Consider the following 22,056-nt stretch of genomic DNA (forward strand, 5'->3'; position numbering starts at 1 on the left):
TGCCTACGTGGCACTGTATGTTTGTGATCATGTGCGTGCGCGCACTCATCTGTGTGTGTGTCCGTGAGCGTCCGTGTGTGTGAGATAGGTGTCCGCAGGCTGAGATCACACACAGTGGGAGGCTCCAGTTGTCTGGCCCTTGTCTGGGAGGATGAGCTCATTTCTTTAGACCATAACAACCCTGTCTCTCTCTCTCTCTCTCTCTCTCTCTCTCTCTCTCGCTCTCTGTCTGTCTGTCTGTCTGTCTGTCTGTCTGTCTGTCTCTCTCTCTCTCTCTCTCTCTCTCTCTCTCTCTCTCTCTCTCTCTCTCTGTCTGTCTGTCTTCTGTCTGTCTGTCTGTCTGTCTCTCTCTCTCTCTAACTCTCTCTCTCTGTCTCTTTGTCACTTTCCTCTCTCTCTCTCTCTCTCTGTCTCTCTCTCTCTCTCTCTCTCTCTCTGTCTCTCTCTCTCTCTCTGTCTGTCTCTCTCTCTCTCTCTCTCTCTCTCTCTCTCTCTCTCTCTCTCTCTCTCTCTCTCTCTCTCTCTCTCTCTCTCTCTCTCTCTCTCTCTCTCTCTCTCTCTCCTGCTTGTTCTCTCTCGCTCTTAGCTATGACCTTGGATTGGCTGAGCTGCCGGTCATGCATACTAAGTAGGATGTGTGTGTGCGACTGTGTGTGTGTTTGTGCACTTAGGCAAAGCAGCACAGTGAGTGATATCCACTGCTGCCAGACCACAGAAGAGAGGGCAGGACAGTACATCTCACCACACTGTGCATTAGGTGTGCTATGTTACGTATGCTATACAAACATTCAAAGCCACTCCATGTGGTTAGACAGCCTTGCTGAAAGGAAAAGAATGAGACTTATTCAATCTATCAATGAGCAGAAAGAAACACGCAGAGAGGGGGAGGGAGAGATGAAGGGATGGAGGGAGGGAGGGTAGGTTACCTCTTCTCTGTAGTTGGCCAGGGAGGGAACTCTGCCTTTCTATATCACCTAATCATGTGTGTGTATGCATGTGTGTGTGTGTGTAGGACTGTGAAATAGGGTTTCCTGGAATACCCACCCTACTCACCCCACTCACCCCCGTCTCCCCTCTCTTCACCCCTCCTCAACCTCCACCCTTCCTGCCTCACTACATTCCCTGGTGCAGCTGTGTCTCTCTCTCTCTCTGCCAGGCTGGAGGGAGGACTGGAGGGAAGGCTGGAGGGAGGGAGGGAGGGAGGGAGGGCTTGAGAGAGTGAGGGAGAGAGGGCTGGAGGGAGGGAGGGAGGGTGGGAGGTAGGGCGCAGGGCCAAGGCATACAGGTTAAGAGAGTCTGAAGAATGCTAACTGGCAAATCATTGGACAATTAAAAACACTCAGCAGTGAGGAGCTGCTTCCCCCTGCCTCGCTGCCACGCTACAGAGAAGAGAACGCTGGCTGACTGGCTGGCTGACTGGTTGACTGGTTGACTGACAGGATGGCTAGCTGGTTCGCTGGTTGGCTGGCTGGGTCTCTGACTGGCTGGCTGGTTGGCTGGCCGTCTCTCTGGCTGGATGGCTGGCTGATTAGCTGGCTTACTGGGTCTCTGACTGGCTGGATGACTGGCTTGCTGGCTGGCTTGCTGGCTGGCTAGTTAGCTGGCTGGCTGGCTGGGTCTCTGACTGTCTGGATGGCTGGCTGGCTGGCTGGGTCGCTGACTGGCTGGATGGCTGGCTGACTGATTGGATGGCTGGCTGGTTCTCTGGTTGGATAGATGGCTGGCTGGCTCTCTGACTGACTATATGGCTGGCTCAGTGAAGAAACGCTCAATGCTTTCCTAACACTGCCTGTTCCTTTCAGAACTATGCCTTGCCTTGTCTTGCACAAACCCTGGCTGGCACTGGTGTTGTCTCTTACTCCTCTTTGTCCCATATAACCTTACATGTTCGGCAGAGAGGAAATGTGTGTGTGTGGTGTGTGTGCAGGTGTGTGTGTACATTATGCAGACAGAGGAAGGGTTGTATAAGGCTGCTGTGCTGGCATAGAGGACATAAAACACTGTGTTCTGGGACTATACTGCCAGTCTGTGTGGAGACACAACTGGGTTAGAGAACAGGTAGATATGAATTAGACAGGATGGGAGCTATGGAGAAGACTGTTTCTTCTATGTGTGTGCTTGTAGTAGTGCACTCTATGTAGGATTCCATTTTGGGTTGTTTTTGTTAATTTTCTTTGGCTTGTTTTTTTTCACTTTAGTTTGTTTCAGTCATTCAATGAGAGTAGAAAGGATGTTGAAAATAACACTGTTCCCATTCAAACAATAGTGGGAAATAACTGTATAACTGTATGTCCAATACTTTACATCCAGGCCAGCAAAGTATGCTTTCATCTTATACTGAACAAAAATATAAATGCAACATGCAACATTTTTAAAGATTTTACTGAGCTACAGTTCATATCAGGAAATCAGTCAATTGACATTATTTCATTAGGCCCTAATCTATGGATTTCACATGACTGGGAGTAAACCGCTCGCCCACACGACGCCATACACGTGGTCTGGGGTTGTGAGGCCGGTTGGAGGCACTGCCAAATTCTCTAAAACGACGTTGGAGGTGGCTTATGGTAGAGAAATGAACATTACATTCTCTGGCAACAGCTCTGGTGGACATTCAGCATGCCAACTGCACACTCCCTCAAAACTTGAGACATCTGTGGCATTGTGTTGTTTGACAAAACTGTACATTTTAGAGTGGCCTTTTATTGTCCCTAGCACAAGGTGCACCTGTGTAATGATCATGCTGTTTAATCATCTTCTTGATATGCCACACCTGTCAGGTGGATGGATTATCTTTGCAAAGGAGAAATGCTCACTAACAGGGATGTAAACAGATTTGTGCAGAACATTTGAGAGAAATAAGCTTTTTGTGCGTATGGAAAATTTCTTGGATCTTTTATTTCAGCTCATGAAACATGGGACCAACACTTCACATGTTGCGTTTATATTTTTGTTCATTGTATATGTAGTAGAGCTGCGATTAAAGGTTCCTCTACTCCATTAATGCATGGTACAATATGTGCTTGTCTGTGAGAGAAAGGACAGGAATGAGAATATAGAGAAGATAGAGGATCAGGACTCCACACATGCACATTATAGATACAATTCCACCTGAAAGGAATGAGGGAATGACATCTCATTTGTCGAATGAGAGTCAGTTGCAGTTGGCTCCTGAGATTGAGGTTGAGGTATGATGTTAGAGTTTCTGCCGGTCCTTGACGACAGAGAAATGTTGTTTACCATGATACCATCCTATTAAAACACCTCTCTCTCTCTCTCTCTCTCTCTCTCTCTCTCTCTCTCGCTCTCTCTCCCTCTCTCCCTCTCTCTTTGTCTCTCTCTCTCTTTTGCTCTCTCACTAACTGACTCACTTTTTCTCTCTTTCTTTCTTTCTTTCTTTCTTTCTTTCTTTCTTTCTTTCTTTCTTTCTCTCTCTCTCTCTCTCTCTCTCTCTCGCTCTCGCTCTCTCTCTCTCTCTCTCTCTCTCTCTCCTCTCTCTCTCTCTCTCTCTCTCTCTCTCTCTCTCTCTCTCTCTCTCTCTCTCTCTCTCTCTCTCTCTCTCTCTCTCTCTCTCTCTCTCTCTCTCTCTCTCTCTCTCTCTCTCTCTCTCTCTCTCTCTCTCTCTCTCTCTCTCTGTCTCTTAGCCTGCTGGCGCTGGTGCTAACTAACATTTAAAGGGTTTCCAGGAAAGAACCAAACTGCCTGGCAGACTAAACTATCTTTTATAAAAAAAGGAAAAATATTCAAGTATGTGTCTATAATGTTTACGACTTGCGGTTACGACAAGCACTCCTTGTAGGAGCGATTGGCTGAAAAATGCAACTTTTCAGAAAATTTGGAAGGTAATTTGTGCTGAGAGTGCCCCTTTGAACCTACTGCTTGCGGTTACACAGTCCATTACCACTGTCTATTATAAGACACTTTATTGCCTCAATATCACAGTGTGTGTTGGTTTCATACGGAGGTAGGGATGCTTGGCAACTGTCTTAATGTATGTGGGTGGATAACAAGTAAAGAGCTCTATCTCTATGGGAGAAAAAAACACTTCCCTCTCTACATCTCATCTACACACACACACACACACACACAGACACACACACGTCTTTTCTACAATATTCTAATCAGAGCAGGCCAATTAACTGATGTGTTATAGTGTAATAGTCCTGCAGTGGAGAGGCTGAGTGGCTGATTGAATTGCAAAGCAGAGTGGATCAGACAGCCTGCAGCACTGAATAGAAGGGGGAGCAGAGGTATATTTGTGTGTGTGTGTGTGTGTGTGTGTGTGTGTGTGTGTATGTCTGCCAAACATCACGAAGTAGCTGGGGCCTCTCAAACACAGCTCTCACCAAGAATGACTAACTGACAGAGAATACTTGTGTAAGTTCTAGAGGTGTAGGAGCATAGAACAACTCCCCCTTGTTTCTTACTGCGTACCAGAAGGAGCCCGTGAGTTGTAGTTTCTAGACTATAGATCTGCCAGTCGGGGTGTTTGATTGACAGGTACGAAGCCTGTTCAGATAACAGATGGAACACTACTCATCAAATGGAACCAGGGCATCAGTCAGTCAGTCATCAGGCCAGCCAGTCAGTCAGTCAGCCAGTCAGCCGGCCAGTCAGTCAGTCACTAAGCCAGTCCGTCAGTCAGTCAGCCCGCCAGTAAGCCAGTCAGTCAGTCACTAAGCCAGTCAGTCAGTCAGTAAGTAAGTCAGTCAGTTGACAATAACCCTGTTTCCAGACCAGTATTCACAGAGCATAAGTTTATTAGGAGGGAGAAGCCTGCAGTTCCTGATGATCCAGGCACTAACCAACAGGGGGCACTGTACTGTATCTGAATGACACACTGCATTCCATACTGTGTCAACACTCCCTCCCTCCCTCCCTCCCTCCCTCCCTCCCTCCTCCCTCCCTCTCACAGGTTATGAACTTCCAACTATGATAATAGAGAGAGAATGTCTGTCTGGCAGCAAAGACAGGGAGAAAGAATCAATATGTTTCTATGGGAGTGTAGAGCACTGGGCTTATGTTACACCAGGGACAGAGTCCAGGACACACACGCACGCACCAACACACACACACTGTGCTTCTCCTCCACACTGCCCACTGAAATTGATGGCGAGAGAGGGGACGTGGGCTTGAGGGATTTGTGGAGAGAGCGAGAGCGAGAGAGAGAGAGAGAGAGAGAGAGAGAGAGAGAGAGAGAGAGAGAGAGAGAGAGAGAGAGAGAGAGAGAGAGAGAGAGAGAGAGAGAGAGAGAGAGAGAGAGAGAGAGAGAGAGAGAGAGAGAGAGAGAGAGAGAGAGAGAGAGAGAGAGAGAGAGATCTCACACAGTGTCCGAGGATTACCAGACACCAACTGGCAAAGGAATCGATCACGGGTATTAAAAGAGTGTATGAGAGAGGAGAGAGAGGGGGGAGAGAGATAGAGAGAGAGACAGAGAGGGAGGGAGAGCGACAAAGAGGAAGACAGAGAGAGAGAGAGACAGAGAGGGAGACAGAGAGAGAGACAGAGAGCGAGACAGAGAGAGAGGGAGAGACAGAGAGAAAAGGAGAGACAGATGGTCACAGAAGGAGGCACACCAAGCTCGCTGTGAAAACAACTTTGTGGTTTCTTCATGCCAGAAACAGAAGGGGGATCTGTGATCTGTAAATGTCAGCAGAAAGGGACAGAGCTGAGGGAGAACAGCGACAAGTGGTGCTGAGTAGAGCTGGCTAGACATAAGTCAACAAGACACTCAATGTCTGTCAGTCAGTCAGTCAGTCAGTCAGTCAGTCTGTCTGTCTGTCTGTCTGTCTGTCTGTCTGTCTGTCTGTCTGTCTGTCTGTCTGTCTGTCTGTCTGTCTGTCTGTCTCTAACGTCACCACAACATCCCTAATTAGTCCCATGGTGTGTGTTCTGTTCTGTTCTCTACATCACAGCTCTGAGTCTCTACATTCAATCTGATGTGTGTGTGTGTGTGCATGTGTGTGTGTGTGTGTTGGAGGGGGGGTGTTTGTGGGTATGTGCATATTTTGTAGTACTTCTGCATTTCTGTTCATGTAAATACAGTGAGATTATCATGTGAAATGGTACAGTTTTCATTTGCACTGAGTTTGATGAAACCATGTTAATGTCAGTCTCTTATCACAGCTTCTGACCTGTCTATACCTGTCTCTCTCTCCTCAGCTAGTGTCTACCTGTCTCTCTCTCCTCAGGTGGTGTCTATACCTGTCTCTCTCTCCTCAACTAGTGTCTACCTGTCTCTCTCTCCTCAACTAGTGTCTATACCTAAAAAATAAATGTATATACCTGTCTCTCTCTCCTCAGGTGGTGTCTATACCTGTCTCTCTCTCTTCAACTAGTGTCTACCTGTCTCTCTCTCCTCAACTAGTGTCTATACCTAAAAAATAAATGTATATACCTGTCTCTCTCTCCTCAGGTGGTGTCTATACCTGTCTCTCTCTCCTCAACTAGTGTCTACCTGTCTCTCTCTCCTCAACTAGTGTCTATACCTAAAAAATAAATGTATATACCTGTCTCTCTCTCCTCAGGTGGTGCTGGGACCCTGAGAGGAAGCAGTGCTGCGTTCTGATGGGAGGATCCCTCCATGGGCTGTACCACCCGTTGACACACAGGAGGGATTGGAGGAGCTCCGCTGAATGAGGTAGAACCGCCCTAAAACCCTCCTCACCCCCTCCCCTATCATAGAATGAGCACATCCATTTCTGCCTGCATGTGTGTCGTGAAAGTGGCATCTCAGTCGTGGGACCGTTGTTGCTATGTGTCTTTAATATACCTCCATCGATGCTGTGATATCCACAGTCTAGAGACTAAATCAGTTTGGGGACTGGGCTGGTTACATCATGTTAGGTATTGTCAGTTTTGGGTCAGAGTGAATGTAGGCAAACATTGTTAATATTCTAGCTGTCACTCAAGCGGAGAGAGATGTAACATCCTCTGTAGTAGACAACAAGCATCAGGATGGGGTCTCAAGGGGAGGCTTGTTCCTCTACTCTACTTCCTGTTTACGATTTAATTTGACACAGTGCGCTTTTACTGTGTGTGTGTGGTGTGTGTCTGTGTGTGTGTCTGTGTGTGTGTGTCTGTGTGTATGTGTGTGTGTGTGTGTGTGTGTGTGTGTGTGTGTGTGTGTGTGTGTGTGTGTGTGTGTGTGTGTCTGTGTGTGTGTGTCTGTGTGAGGCACTGCTGCTGCCTGCCTCTCAGCTAGCTACAGCTACTGTATGCTCGGCTCACTGGAGTGGCTCCCTCTCTCTCCCTTGTGTTTCCTAGTCTCTGATTGGAGGAAAGGGAATAGGGAATCTGCCTAGCAACAGAGCTGCTGTATATTATTTAGTAAACAAGACGGGGGCTCTCCCTAGTGAAGCAGCACAACAACTCCAGATACACACACACACACACACACACACACACACACACACACACACACACACACACACACACACACACACACACACACACACACACACACACACACACACACACACCTCCAGGAAAATAGGGTTGCCTGAGTTCTTCCTGTGAGAAATGTCCTCCCCTGGGAGAGCTATGAAAGAAAAACACCCCATAAAACGGTGCTTGTGGGAAAATACATGCATCCTTCTGAAAGTTGCACAATTTATTAACATGGTCACGTAAGCTGCCTCTACTTTAGCGCGTGTGTGTGTGTGTGTGTGTGTGTGTGTGTGTGTGTGTGTGTGTGTGTCTCTTCCTACTGTACGTGCAGACTATGCATGTTCAGCTCTGTCATACCCTACAGATCAAACAACAAATTGTTAACCCCTTCACTACATTGACCTATAAACAGCATATACAGTAGCAGTCAAAAGTTACTACTCATTCAAGGGTTTTTCTTTATTTTTACTATTTTCTACATTGTAGAATAATAGTGAAGACATCAAAACTATGAAATAACACATATGGAATCATGTAGTAACCAAAAAAGTGTTAAATAAATCAAAATATATTTTAGATTTTGGATTCTTCAAAGTAGCCACCCTTTGCCTTGATGACAGCTTTGCATACTCTTGGCATTCTCTCAACCAGCTTCATGAGGAATGCTTTTCCAATAGTCTTGAAGGAGTTCCCACATATGCTGAGCACTTGTTGGCTGCTTTTCCTTCACTGTGCGGTCCAACTCATCCCAAACCATCTCAATTAGGTTGAGGTCGGGTGATTGTGGAGGCCAGGTCATCTGATGCAGCACTCCACCACTCCTTCTTGGTCAAATAGCCCTTACACAGCCTGGAGGTGTGTTTTGGGTCATTGTCCTGTTGAAAAACAAATGATAGTCCCACTAAGCGCAAACCAGATGGGATGGCGTATCGCTGCCATTCTGGTTAAGTGTGCCTTGAATTCTAAATAAATCACTGACAGTGTCACCAGCAAAGCACCATCACACCTCCTCCTCCATGCTTCACAGTGGGAACAACACATGCGGAGATCATCCGTTCACCTACTCTGCGTCTCACAAAGGCACAGCGGTTGGAACCAAAAATCTCAAATTTGGACTCATCAGACCAAAGGACTTATTTCCACCGGTCTAATGTCCATTGCTCGTGTTTCTTGGCCCAAGCAAGTCTCTTCTTATTATTGGAGTCCTTTAGTAGTGATTTCTTTGCAGCAATTCGACCATGAAGGCCTGATTCACGTAGTCTCCTCTGAACAGTTGATGTTGAGATGTGTCTGTTACTTGAACTCGGTGAAGCATTTATTTGGGCTGCAATCTGAGGTGCAGTTAACGCTAATGAACTTATCCTCTGCAGCAGAGGTAACTCTGGGTCTTCCTTTCCTGTGGTGGTCCTCATGAGAGCCAGTTTCATCATAGCGCTTGATGGTTTTTGCGACTGCACTTGAAGAAACTTTCAAAGTTCTTGAAATGTTCCGTATTGACTGACCTTCATGTCTTAAAGTAATGATAGACTGTCGTTTCTCTTTGTTTATTTGAGCTGTTCTTGCCATAATATGGACTTGGTCTTTTACTTTTTTGGTTACTACATGATTCCATATGTGTTATTTCATAGTTTTGATGTCTTCACTATTATTCTACAATGTGGAAAATAGTAAAAATAAAGAAAAACCCTGGAATGAGAGATTCCAAACTTTTGACTGGTACTCTAGATATTATACAGATATGCAGTACAGTAAAGTCCAAATGTACAGCAGTAGCAAAGATGAACATGACCATGGACAGTAGAGAGGGTATGTGATTACTTCATAGTTATTGTATTGATGCACCTGTACTGACCTCACCTTCTGGATGATAGAGGAGTGAACAGGCAGTGGCTCGGGTGGCTGTTGACCTTGATTATCTTTTTGGCCTTCCTGTGACATCGGGTGCTGTAGGTGTCCTGGAGGGTAGGTAGTTTGCCCCCGTTGATGCGTTTGGCAGACCACACCACCCTCTGGAGAGCCCTGCGGTTGCGGGCGGTGCAGTTGCCGTACCAGGCGGTGATGCAGCCCGACAGGATGCTCTCAATTGTGCATCTGTAAACGTTTGTGAGAGTTTTAGGTGCCAAGCCAAATTTCTTCAGCTTCCTGAGGTTGAAGAGACGCTGTTGCGCCTTCATCACCACACTGTGTGGGTGGACCATTTCAGATCGTCAGTGATGTGTACGCCTAGAAACTTTAAGCTTTCCACCTTCTCCACTGCGGTCCCGTCTATATGGATAGGGGCATGCGCCCTCTGCTGTTTCCTGAAGTCCACAATCATCTCCTAGACGTTATTTTTCTGCCACCACACTCCCAGGGCCCTCACCTCCTCTCGGTAGGCTGTCTCGTCATTGTTGGTAATCAGGCCTACTACTGTTGTGTCGTCTGCAAACTTGATGATTGAGTTGGAGGCGTGCGTGGCCACACAGTCATGGGTGAACAGGGAGTACAGGAGGGGGCTGAGCACGCACGCTTGTGGGGCCCCTGTGTTGAGGATCAGCGAAGTGGAGGTGTTGTTTCCTACCTTCACCACCTGGGGGCGGCCCTTCAGGAAGTCCAGGACCCAGTTGCACAGGGCGGGCTTCAGACCCAGGGCCCCAAGCTTAATGATTATCTTGGAGGGTACTATGGTGTTGAATGCTGAGCTATAGTCCATTAACAGAATTCTTACATAGGTATTCCTCTTGTCCAGATGGGATAGGGCAGTGTGCGGTGCGATGGCGATTGCATCATCTGTGGATCTATTGGGGTGGTAAGCAAATTGAAGTGGGTCTAGTGTGTCAGGTAAGGTAGAGGTGATATGATCCTTAACTAGCCTCTCAAAGCACGTCATGATGACATAAGTGAGTGCTACGGGGCGATAGTCATTTAGTTCAGTTACCTTTGCTTTCTTGGGTACAGGAACGATGGTGGACATCTTGAAGCAAGTGGGGACAGCAGACTGGGATAGGGAGAGATTGAACATGTCCGTAAACACTCCAGCCAGCTGGTCTGCGCATGCTCTGAGGACGCAGCTTGGGATGCCGTCTGGGCCGGCAGCCTTGCGAGGGTTAACATGCTTAAATGTCTTACTCACGTCGGCCACGGAGAAGGAGAGGCCACAGTCCTTGGTAGTGGGCTGCGTCGGTGGCACTGTGTTATCCTCAAAGCGGGCAAAGATGGTGTTTAGCTTGTCTGGAAGCAAGACGTCGGTGTCGGCGATGTGGCTAGTTTTCCCTTTGTAGTCCTATTGTAGAATGAGCACAGGGGGCGCAGGGGGCGCAGGGGGCACGGGGGGCGCAGGGGGTGCAGGGGTAGTTGGGATATGCAAGAGACACATTACCATTACACACTTGTACAAGAAACACCCCCAGGTGTGTAACTGGACAAATATAAGCACCCCACAAATTATTAATTAAAGCTCCAGAATGGCTTGATTTACAGGGTTAGTGATTCATTTCAGTCATTCTCCCTTCACAGATGCCTGAAGCATCAACCTTCCCAAGTTCTCTCACGTCACCCCGCTCCTCCGCACACTACACTGGCTTCCAGTTGAAGCTCGCATCTGCTACAAGACCATGATGCTTGCCTACGGAGCTGTGAGGGGAACGGCACCTCCGTACCTTCAGGCTCTGGTCAGTCCCTACACCCAAACGAGGGCATTGCGTTCATCCACCTCTGGCCTGCTGGCTCCCCTACCTCTGCTGAAGCACAGTTCCCGCTCAGCCCAGTCAAAACTGTTCGCTGCTCTGGCACCCCAATGGTGGAACAAGCTCCCTCACGACGCCAGGACAGCGGAGTCACTCACCACCTTCCGGAGACATTTGAAACCCCACCTCTTTAAGGAACACCTGGGATAGGATAAAGTAATCCTTCTAACCCCCCCCTTACCCCACCCCACCAAAAAAATAAGTAAAGTGGTTATCCCACTGGCTATAAGGTGAATGCACCAATTTGTAAGTCGCTCTGGATAAGAGCGTCTGCTAAATGATGTAAATGTAAATGTAAATGAAGCACTTTGATGAAATTGTGATCCTGAAATATATATATATATATATATATATATATATATTTTAAATCTATTAATTCATTCACCCTTATATGGTCCTCTATGTTTCACTGTTTCTATGCATTCCTTGTGGTGCTTTCATGTGTGTGAGTGTGTGCTTACTTTGCTCTCTGCCACTGTGTTTTTGTTGACAAGATTTAGGAACATTGTCGCCCCCTTCTGTTTATACCTGGTACTCCAGCCTGTACTACCAACAGGGAAGGTAGATCCCTCCACCCCCCAGCAGACACATCACTCCTATCCCCCCTGGGGTGACTGGAATTGGGGAGAGTTTTACTGCAGACTCCCTGCTAGCTCCACAAGGAATCAAATGAAGGATGTCTGTAATTCTATTTCTATGGTCCTCCCTCTCTCCATCCCTCCCTCCCTCCCTCCCTCCCTCCCTCCCTCTCTCCATCCCTCCCTCCCTCCCTCCCGCTCTCTCTGTCCTATAAGTCTGTCTGTTTCTGTCCTGCTGGGCTTTCACACTACACTGACCATCCCTTCAGTCCTTCCCTCCTCCCCCCCCCCCCTTTCCCCTCCCTCTCTTCCTCCTTCCCTCTGTCTCCCCTGGACCCTGAGATAACTGACACACTATAACCCATCTCTTGTTTTAGCCCAGGTAAAACCTTACAGATAGGGACTTTGTCCGTATGACTGCTGATGGAATTTGAAGTTTTCAAGTTCTCATGAAAATCCTTGTTTGTCTGTGGCTGTGGCCTGTTCAGGCCAGACAGAGCTCTGACTAAAGTGTTTTCCCCCAGCTTGGTGCTAAGCTCAGTCTGTCAGCACAGGATCCTGATGAAAGAGGTGCGGCCCTGCTCCCCGCTTGCCGGTCTTGTGTCTGCTTTATTCTGAGTTAGTGCTTTCATCCTCCTCTGTACTTCACACAGAGACACTTTTATCACAATAAGAAACAGTAACCGGTCAACTGATGTTCAGCCCTATGGCCCTGCTATGTGAGAACAGGGACTAGTTATCTAGTGCTTGTCACGGTTCAGACAGACGACAAGAGGACCACAATTGCGTCACACCAGAAAGTTTATTTAAACTTAAGGGAAAAGGGAAGTAGGGAGTGAGTGAAGGCTCCAGGGGTTATCCCGTCCAATGTGCTGGGTCTGTGCCTCCCCCCAGTGGCAGCGATGCGTCCGATGACGCTCGGTGGTTGGTGGTCCAGAAGTCCTGGGGGAGGAAACACAGACACAACGGGCGGATGAAAACAGGCAGAAGTACAGTTCAAGGGGAAATCCAAATACGTTGTAGCAAGGCAGAAGGCTGGTCAGAGTTACCGGGGGTCGAAGAGTAGTCAGGAGTCGTAATGGCAGAAAGCAGGTCTGGTTTTCCTGGGGCAGAAGAGTATCCGAGCATCAGGCAGGTCCGGGGTCACAAACCAAGGGTGAGCCAGAAGCGCGAGCACACAGGTTCCGGGTGTGAGCTTTGCAGACGATCTGACAAAGGAGAGCTGAAAGACAGGACTTTAAATACTGGGAGAGGTTAGTGGGTAATGCAGCGCAGCTGGCAGAGTAATTAGAGCCGAGCAGAGCAGGGACAGGTGGAGCTCGTTAGGCTGAGTAGAGAGAGAGAGATGAGCAGAGTGGAAGATAGTGGAAACACATTAAGGTGGTAACCCGGTGGAGTGAGAGGGCTCATGACAGTGCTAGAACAGGCCCCAGGTGTCCCCTTTTAAAGGCTCTATGATTTTGTCTCTCTCTGCATGGTCTGTCCCTCCTTCAGCGACTGCAAATCAGTGCTAAGCTTGCAGGGTAAAGTGTGTGTGTGTGTGTGATGGTGGTGGTGGTGTGTGTGTGTGTGTGTGTGTGTGTGTGTGTGTGTGTGTGTGTGTGTGTGTGTGTGTGTGTGTGTGTGTGTGTGTGTGTGTGTGTGTGTGTGTGTGTGTGTGTGTGTGTGTGTGTGTGTGTGTGTGTGTGTGTGTGTGTGTGTGTGTGTGTGTGTGTGTGTGTGCTTAAGAGGACGGCATAATGGAATGCCTCGGCTCCGTCTGCCAAGAGCACTTTTCCCATGCGCCCATGAGCCAAGACTTCCCCCGTCCAGCCAAGAATAGCGTTGGTGTCCTCACACACACATACACATACACAAACAACACACACACACACACAGCACCAGATAAAGAGTGCTGTAGAGGCTGCCTAGTACATAGAGGCTTCTAGTACAACACTGCGCCCCTGGGTCCTTAGCAACAGTGTGTTTCTCTGTGTCGTACACACACACACACACACACACACTCCCACCCGATCCCTCTTCACCTACACACTACCCCCCAGCACACACACAGAGGCACTGAATCAAAGCCTTTATCAATTGCCAGAGGAGGTTGTCTGCTTAGCTTTTATCAGGTAATAGATCTCTCAGTAGTTGTACCTGATGTGGGCCACAGAGCCATCCAACCAGTATCCTCCTCCTCCTCCTCCTCCTCCTCCTCCTCCTCCTCCTCCTCCTCCTCCTCCTCCTTCCCTCTGCAGTGCCTTTGTGAATGCCAGCACAAGGTGACCACACTGCATGCCTGCATTACTGCTACTGCTGCCAGACCTAGGTTCAAATTGTATTTCTTAAGCTGCACTTGATTGAGCTTGCCTGGCGCAAAGGAACCAATGGAGTTGTCCCGAAAGTGCAAACCCTGTCTTTATGCCACTCCAGTCGGGCTCAATGGAACAGTCTAAGTATTTTAAAGAAAACAAATACTACTTGAACCCTGGTCTGAATACTACTGCTACTGCTGCTCTACAATACATAAGCCAGTCTATAGGTTTGAACCATAAACACTTATTTCTGAGGCAAAGGTTGGGTCAGCGCCATGGGTGCTTGTGGCGGGGGGTCTCAGGGACCATAACAATTTTGCATTTCGAAAAACAATTTTCCTGCAATTCTACACTGTTTCTTAACAGGGGGAATCCATATTTATGAACTGAACTTATTTTTTTTTTTTGCCACAATACATTATATTGAAAAAGTGTTTTAATGACTAAATAACTAATCTGCTCCCTTCCCTGAAAATCCAACTCCCAATAATGAATTGACAGGTCTGAAACCCTACCAACTCTGTGACTCTCAGAAATATCCTGCTCCTCCCCTGACAATCCCATCCTCAGGGATTGATTGACAGGCCAAACTGTTAGGAATGTGGCTAGGATAACCATGACGATGAGGAAATGAAATAAAGATTTTAATTTTGCGTTTGGTAGGTTAAGAAAAAGCATAGTTAAATTGGACATTGAGTTTTTGTCGTCTTTTTGTCACAAATAATGGGATCACTAATTTAGTAAAATTCCAAATGTGAACTTTGATTTATCTATTAACAATTGTCTTTCTCAATATGGTAGTGTTATCTGGAAGGGCATTGAACAAGAATTGTCAACTTGAAAATGCAACTGTCAACTTGAAAAGTTTTTGCATTTAACTTTGGTACTTGATTATGTTAACATAAAAATTATATTGCAAACGTATTATTAATTTATTATTATCATTATCAAATTAGAATTTTTTGGGCGGCTCCGAATCTGCAATAGAAAGAATATGTAGAATGTAGCTCCGGTTATATGAGTCACATTTGAACAGTTTGGGCTAGAGCAGGGCTCTCCAACAATTGATTTCATAAAGGCTACTACAGATGCACAATTGAGAGCATCCTGTCGGGCTGTATCACCGCCCGGTACGGCAACTGCACCGACCCACAACCGCAAGGCTCTCCAGAGGGTGGTGCGGTCTGCACAACGCATTACCGGGGGCAAACTACCAGCCCTCCAGGACAGCTACAGCACCCGATGTCACAGGAAGGCCAAAAAGATAATCAAGGACAACAACCACCCGAGCCACTTTTTTTATTATTTTTTTTATTTTTATTTCACCTTTATTTAACCAGGTAAGCCAGTTGAGAACAGGTTCTCATTTACAACTGCGACCTGGCCAAGATAAAGCAAAGCAGTGCAATAAAAACAACACAGAGTTACATATGGGGTAAAAAACATAAAGTCAAAAATACAACAGAAAATATATATACAGTGTGTGCAAATGTAGCAAGTTATGGAGGTAAGGCAATAAATAGGCTATAGTGCAGAATAATTACAATAGTATTAACACTGGAATGCTAGATGTGCAAGAGATTATGTGCAAATAGAGATACTGGGGTGCAAAAGAGCAAAATAAATAACAATATATGGATGAGGTAGTTGGGTGGGCTAATTTCAGATGGGCTGTGTACAGGTGCAGTGATCGGTAAGGTGCTCTGACAACTGATGCTTAAAGTTATTGAGGGAGATAAGAGTCTCCAGCTTCAGAGATTTTTGCAATTCGTTCCAGTCATTGGCAGCAGAGAACTGGAAGGGAATGGCGGCCAAAGGGAGGTGTTGGCTTTGGGAATGACCAGTGAGATATACCTGCTGGAGCGGAGACTACGGGTGGGTGCTGCTATGGTGACCAATGAGCTAAGATAAGGCGGGATTTGCCTAGCAGTGATTTATAGATGGCCTGGAGCCAGTGGGTTTGGCAGACGAACATGTAGTGAGGACCAGCCAACAAGAGCGTACAGGTCACAGTGGTGGGTAGTGTATGGGGCTTTGGAGACAAAACGGATGGCACTGTGATAGACTACATCCAATTTGCTGAGTAGAGTGTTGGAGGCTATTTTGTAAATGACATCGCCGAAGTCAAGGATCGGTAGGATAGTCAGTTTTACGAGGGCATGTTTGGCAGCATGAGTGAAGGAGGCTTTGTTGCGAAATAGGAAGCCGATTCTAGATTTAACTTTGGATTGGAGATTCTTAATGTGAGTCTGGAAGGAGAGTTTACAGTCTAACCAGACACCTAGGTATTTGTAGTTGTCCACATACTCTGGGTCAGACCCGTCGAGAGTGGTGATTCTAGTCGGGTGGGCGGGTGCCAGCAGCGTTCGATTGAAAAGCATGCATTTAGTTTTACTAGTGTTTAAGAGCAGTTGGAGGCTACTGAAGGATTGTTGTATGGCATTGAAGCTCGTTTGGAGGTTTGTTAACACAGTGTCCAATGAAGGGCCAGATGTATACAAAATGGTGTCGTCTGCGTAGAGGTGGATCTGAGAGTCACCAGCAGCAAGAGCGACATCATTGATATACACAGAGAAAAGTGTCGGCCCAAGAATTGAACCCTGTGGCACCCCCATAGAGACTGCCATAGGTCCAGACAACAGGCCCTCCGATTTGACACACTGAACTCTATCTGAGAAGTAGTTGGTGAACCAGGCGAGGCAGTCATTTGAGAAACCAAGGCTATTTAGTCTGCCAATAAGAATGCGGTGGTTGACAGAGTCGAAAGCCTTGGCCAGGTCGATGAAGACGGCTGCACAGTACTGTCTATTATCAATCGCGGTTATAATATCGTTTCACCCAGCTATCATCCAGAAGGCGAGGTCAGTACAGGTGCATCAAAGCTGGGACCGAGAGGCTGAAAAACAGCTTCTATCTCAAGGCCATTAGACTGTTAAACAGCCTTCACTAGCACATTAGAGGCTGCTGCCTATATACATAGATTAGAAATCACTGGCCACTTTAATAAATGGAACACTAGTCACTTTAATAATGCCACTTTAATAATGTTTACATATCTTGCGTTACTCGTCTCATATGTATATATTGTATTCTATACTATCGTAATAATGTTTACATATCTTGCATTAACCATCTCATATGTATATATTGTATTCTATACTATCGTAATAATGTTTACATATCTTGCATTACCCATCTCATATGTATATATTGTATTCTATACTATCGTAATAATGTTTACATATCTTGCATTAACCATCTCATATGTATATATTGTATTCTATACTATCGTAATAATGTTTACATATCTTGCATTAACCATCTCATATGTATATACTGTATTCTATACTATCTATTGCATCTTAGCCTATGCCACTCTGATAATGACATTGCTCATCCATATATTTATATATTCTTATTCCATTCCTTTACTTAGATTTGTGTGCATTAGATATTTGTTGTGGAACTGTTAGATATTACTTGCTAGAAGCACAAGCATTTTGCTACACTCGCAATAACATCTGCTAACCATGTGTACGTGACCAATAGATTTGATTTGATTTTGATTTGATTTGATTTGTTACACACACAAAATGCCTGCGTATTTTGTTACTGTGTAGGCCTAATTTAATAAATATAAAAAAATAACAGCACTGCATACATAATGTAAATGGTTTTTGGTTCTTAAAACCACACGTTGAGCAAAAATCATTCTACTGTAGCCAACCTTGAGAATCTTGCCTTTTTAAGATGAGAGAAAATAAAATGGTTTTACATTTGAACAAATCTGTAGCCTGCAGTTACAGGACTAGGCTACTATAAATTATTTTCCAATTATTTTAAAATTGTCATTTTGAACAACAACCACAGCGAGTAGGCTACATATTTGACAAGAAATCCTGAAGAAACAGAATAATCATGAAAAGTATGAGGAATAACAAAAGTGTATTCTCAGCAAAAACATTAATTGACTGTTCCGCTTTTCCTCCGACATTGACTTTTTTTGGCAGTGGTGTTTGAAGCGCTGTCACCATGAAAATGTTTAAAATTAACTTGTCTCAGCAGCATAAATATTTGATGCAAAGAGGGTATAAATTGCTTATTTTGTCGATATGACTTAACAAGCCAAGCAGAGCTGTTTGTTTTATCAAGATACTAATTATCCTGTGCTTTTTCATTTGGCGCATAGGCGCATACATTCACAGCTTGGCTACATTGTAACCGCAAAGTGGGGCTCACCCGAGACTGTTACTTTTGTAACTGAATAAAAACATGAACAATGTTATTTAACCGATTGATGTTGAGAAAATAGATGGCAAAATGCAGAATGGTGTTAAATGCCTGTAAACAGCTTGGGAGGAAAATTATTTTACAGATTTAACATATTAGGCCTACTGATTATTTCTCAATTGCGAGCTACTCATTGCAACCTTTGGTAGGCTGATGGAATACTCAGAGGCTGCTATACAGCGAAGCTAAGACATGCCTGGGCCGTGCTCATCATGGTTCTTACAGCAAAGTTAAATGATACAATTCATTTGCTCATGGTGTATGCCGCTCAAATGATATGTAACAACACCATTGGACAAGAAACAACGATACAAATATAACGTATAACATAAAAATGTATGCACACATGACTATAAGTCGCTTTGGATAAAAGCGTCTGCTAAATGGCATATTATTATTATTATATTATTATATTATATAACAACAGCACAACAAAATAGATAAACCATTTTCGTTTGCAGGCGCCTTTTCATTTTAAACATCAGTGGTGCAACGAGTGCTTTCTAACTGCACTGAACCAACACAGTGGCGCGCAGGAGGGAAGCAAAACCTTCCAGTGGTCAAAAACATTTATGAGGTGACGGGAGGGAGGGGGTGCAAAATACAATCTGTACAGTACCGCACCCTGTTTATGTTTAGCCTCAGCCCAAACTTTGTCGCCATTACCAGCTGTTGTCTTAGCTCTCGAATAACACCTGTGATTGCTTTATGCCTCTCTCCCATTTCAATATGCCTTGCTTATTGCTGTTTCGGTTATTTCTTATTGTACTATTTCACTGTAGATCCCCCAGCCCAGCTCAACCTGCCATAGATAGCTCCTTTGTCCCACCCCCCATACACGCGGAGACCGACTCAATCGGTGCTTCCAGTGATGCTATCTCTTTCATCGTTACCCAACGCTTAGGTTTACCTCCACTGTACTCATATCCTTCCATATCCTTGTCTGCACATAATGCCCTGAATCTATTCTACAACGCCCGGAAACCTGCCCCTTTTTTTCTCTGTACCCAACGCACTAGAAGACCAGTACTTAAAGCCTTTAGCCGTATCCTTATTCTACTCCTTCTCTGTTCCTCTGGTGATGTAGAGGTTAACCCAGGCCCTGTAGCCCCCAGTATCACTCCTACTCCCCAGGCGTTATCATTTGTTGACTTCTGTAACCGTAAAAGCATTGGTTTCTTGCACGTTAACATCCGAAGCCTCCTCCCTAAGTTTGAGTTATTCACTGCCTTAGCACACTCCGCCAACCCTGATGTCCTAGCAGTGTCTGTATCCTGGCTTAGGAAGGCCACCAAAAATTCAGAAATGTCCATCCCCAACTACAACATTTTTCAGTCTCGATAGAACTGCCAAAGGGGGTGGGGTTGCAATCTACTGTAGAGATAGCCTGCAGAGCTCTATCGTACTATCCAGGTCTGTGCCCAAACAGTTTGAGCTTCTACTTCTAAAAATCCACCTTTCCAGAAATAAGTCTCTCACTGTTGCCGCTTGCTACAGCCCCCCCTCAGCCCCGAGCTGTGCCCTGGACACCATATGTGAACTGATTGCCCCCCATCTATCCTCAGAGTTCGTACTGCTTGGTGACCTAAACTGGGATATGCTTAACACCCCGGCCAACCTACAATCTAAACTAGATGCCCTCAATCTCACACAAATGATCAACGAACCTACCAGGTACAACCCTAAATCTGTAAACATGGGCACCCTCATAGATATCATCCTGACAAATTTACCCTCTAAATACACCTCCGCTGTCTTCAACCAGGATCTCAGCGATCACTGCCTTATTGCCTGCGTCCGTAATGGGTCCGCGGTCAAACGACCATCCCTCATCACTGTCAAACGCTCCCTAAAACACTTTAGCGAGCAGGCCTTTCTAATTGACCTGGCCCGGGTATCCTGGATGGATATTGACCTCATTCCATCAGTAGAGGATGCCTGGTTGTTCTTTAAAAGTGCTTTCCTCTCAATATTAAATAAGCATGCCCCATTCAAAAAAATTCAGAACTAAGATATAGCCCCTGGTTCTCGGATCCACCTCTATGCGGACGACACCATTTTGTATACATCTGGCCCTTCATTGGACACCGTGTTAACAAACCTCCAAACGAGCTTCAACGCCATACAACACTCCTTCCATAGCCTCCAACTGCTCTTAAACACTAGTAAAACTAAATGCATGCTCTTCAACCGAACGCTGCTTGCACCCGCCCACCCGACTAGAATCACTACTCTCGGCGGGTCTGACCTAGAGTATGTGGACAACTACAAATACCTAGGTGTCTGGTTAGACTGTAAACTCTTCTTCCAGACTCACATTAAGCATCTCCAATCAAAAGTTAGATCTAGAATCGGCTTCCTATTTCGCAACAAAGCCTCCTTCACTCATGCTGCCAAACATGCCCTCGTAAAACTGACTATCCTACCGATCCTTGACTTCGGCGATGTCATTTACAAAATAGCCTCCAACACTCTACTCAGCAAATTGGATGTAGTCTATCACAGTGCCATCCGTTTTGTCACCAAAGCCCCATATACTACCCACCATTGTGACCTGTACGCTCTTGTTGGCTGGCCCTCACTACATATATGTCGCCAAACCCACTGGATCCAGGTCATCTATAAATCACTGCTAGGCAAATCCCCGTCTTACCTTAGCTCACTGGTCACCATAGCAACACCCACCCGTAGTCTGCGCTCCAGCAGGTATATCTCACTGGTCATCCCCAAAGCCAACACCTCCTTTGGCCGCCATTCCTTCCAGTTCTCTGCTGCCAATGACTGGAACGAACTGCAAATATCTCTGAAGATGGAGACTCTTATCTCCCTCACAAATTTTCAGCGTCAGTTGTCAGAGCAGCTTACCGATCACTGCACATGTACACAGCCATTCTGAAATTAGCCCACCCAATTACCTCATCCCCATATTGTTATTTATTTTGCTAATTTGCACCCCAGTATCTCTATTTGCACATCATCTTTTGCACATCTATCATTCCAGTGTTAATACGAAATTGTAACTATTTTGCACTATGGCCTATTTATTGCCTTACCTCCATAACTTACTACATTCGCACACACTGTATATATATTTTCAGTTTGTATTTTTGACTTTATGTTTTGTTTACCCGATATGTAACTCTGTGTTATTGTTTTTATCGCACTGCTTTGCTTTATCTTGGCCAGGTCACAGTTGTAAATGAGAACTTGTTCTCAACTGGCTTACCTGGTTAAATAAAGGTGAAAAAAAAAAAATATATAATAATAATATTATATATATATATATATATATATTTTTGTCATTTAGCAGACGCTCTTATCCAGAGCGACTTACATGAGCAATTAGGGTTAAGTGCCTTGCTCGAGGGCACATCGACAGATTTTTCACCTAGTCGGCTCGGGGATTAGAACCAGCAACCTTTCGGTTACTGGCACAACGCTCTTAACCACTAAGCCATATATAAAATGGGCATATCTATTTTAACACAGACTAGCTCAAAACATTACGAATTGTTGGAAATTACAAATGACCCAATGGATCAGGATAATCTTCTGGTAAATGATCATGCACCCCTATTTTGAAAGTGGGGATGCAGCTGCTGCATTTGCTCCATTGCTCAGGGCCTATGGTCAGCGTAGAAAAGAGGTTGGAAGAGAGGACAGTGGTTTTGTGTTTAACCCTGTCTGGTCACTCATTGCTCTCGTGATAGTAAACTGGTAGTGGATTATCTGTAAAGTCACAGCACAGGGTCATGCTGGAGATAGTGTTGTGTTACA

General features: G+C 45.6%; 1 protein-coding gene across 1 annotated transcript in view; it reads left to right on the plus strand.

Moving 5' to 3' along the window:
* LOC121586655 (ataxin-1-like) overlaps window positions 1-22,056 on the plus strand; it is a 183,261-nt gene that overhangs the window by 118,257 nt on the left and 42,948 nt on the right. The window contains exon 3 of the mRNA XM_041903552.2: window positions 6,528-6,640. The gene's annotated coding sequence lies outside the window, so the exon portion shown is untranslated. The remainder of the gene's footprint in view (window positions 1-6,527; window positions 6,641-22,056) is intronic.

This window comes from Coregonus clupeaformis, chromosome 17, assembly GCF_020615455.1.
Source record: "Coregonus clupeaformis isolate EN_2021a chromosome 17, ASM2061545v1, whole genome shotgun sequence".
In the NCBI taxonomy this organism is placed as follows: domain Eukaryota; kingdom Metazoa; phylum Chordata; class Actinopteri; order Salmoniformes; family Salmonidae; genus Coregonus; species Coregonus clupeaformis.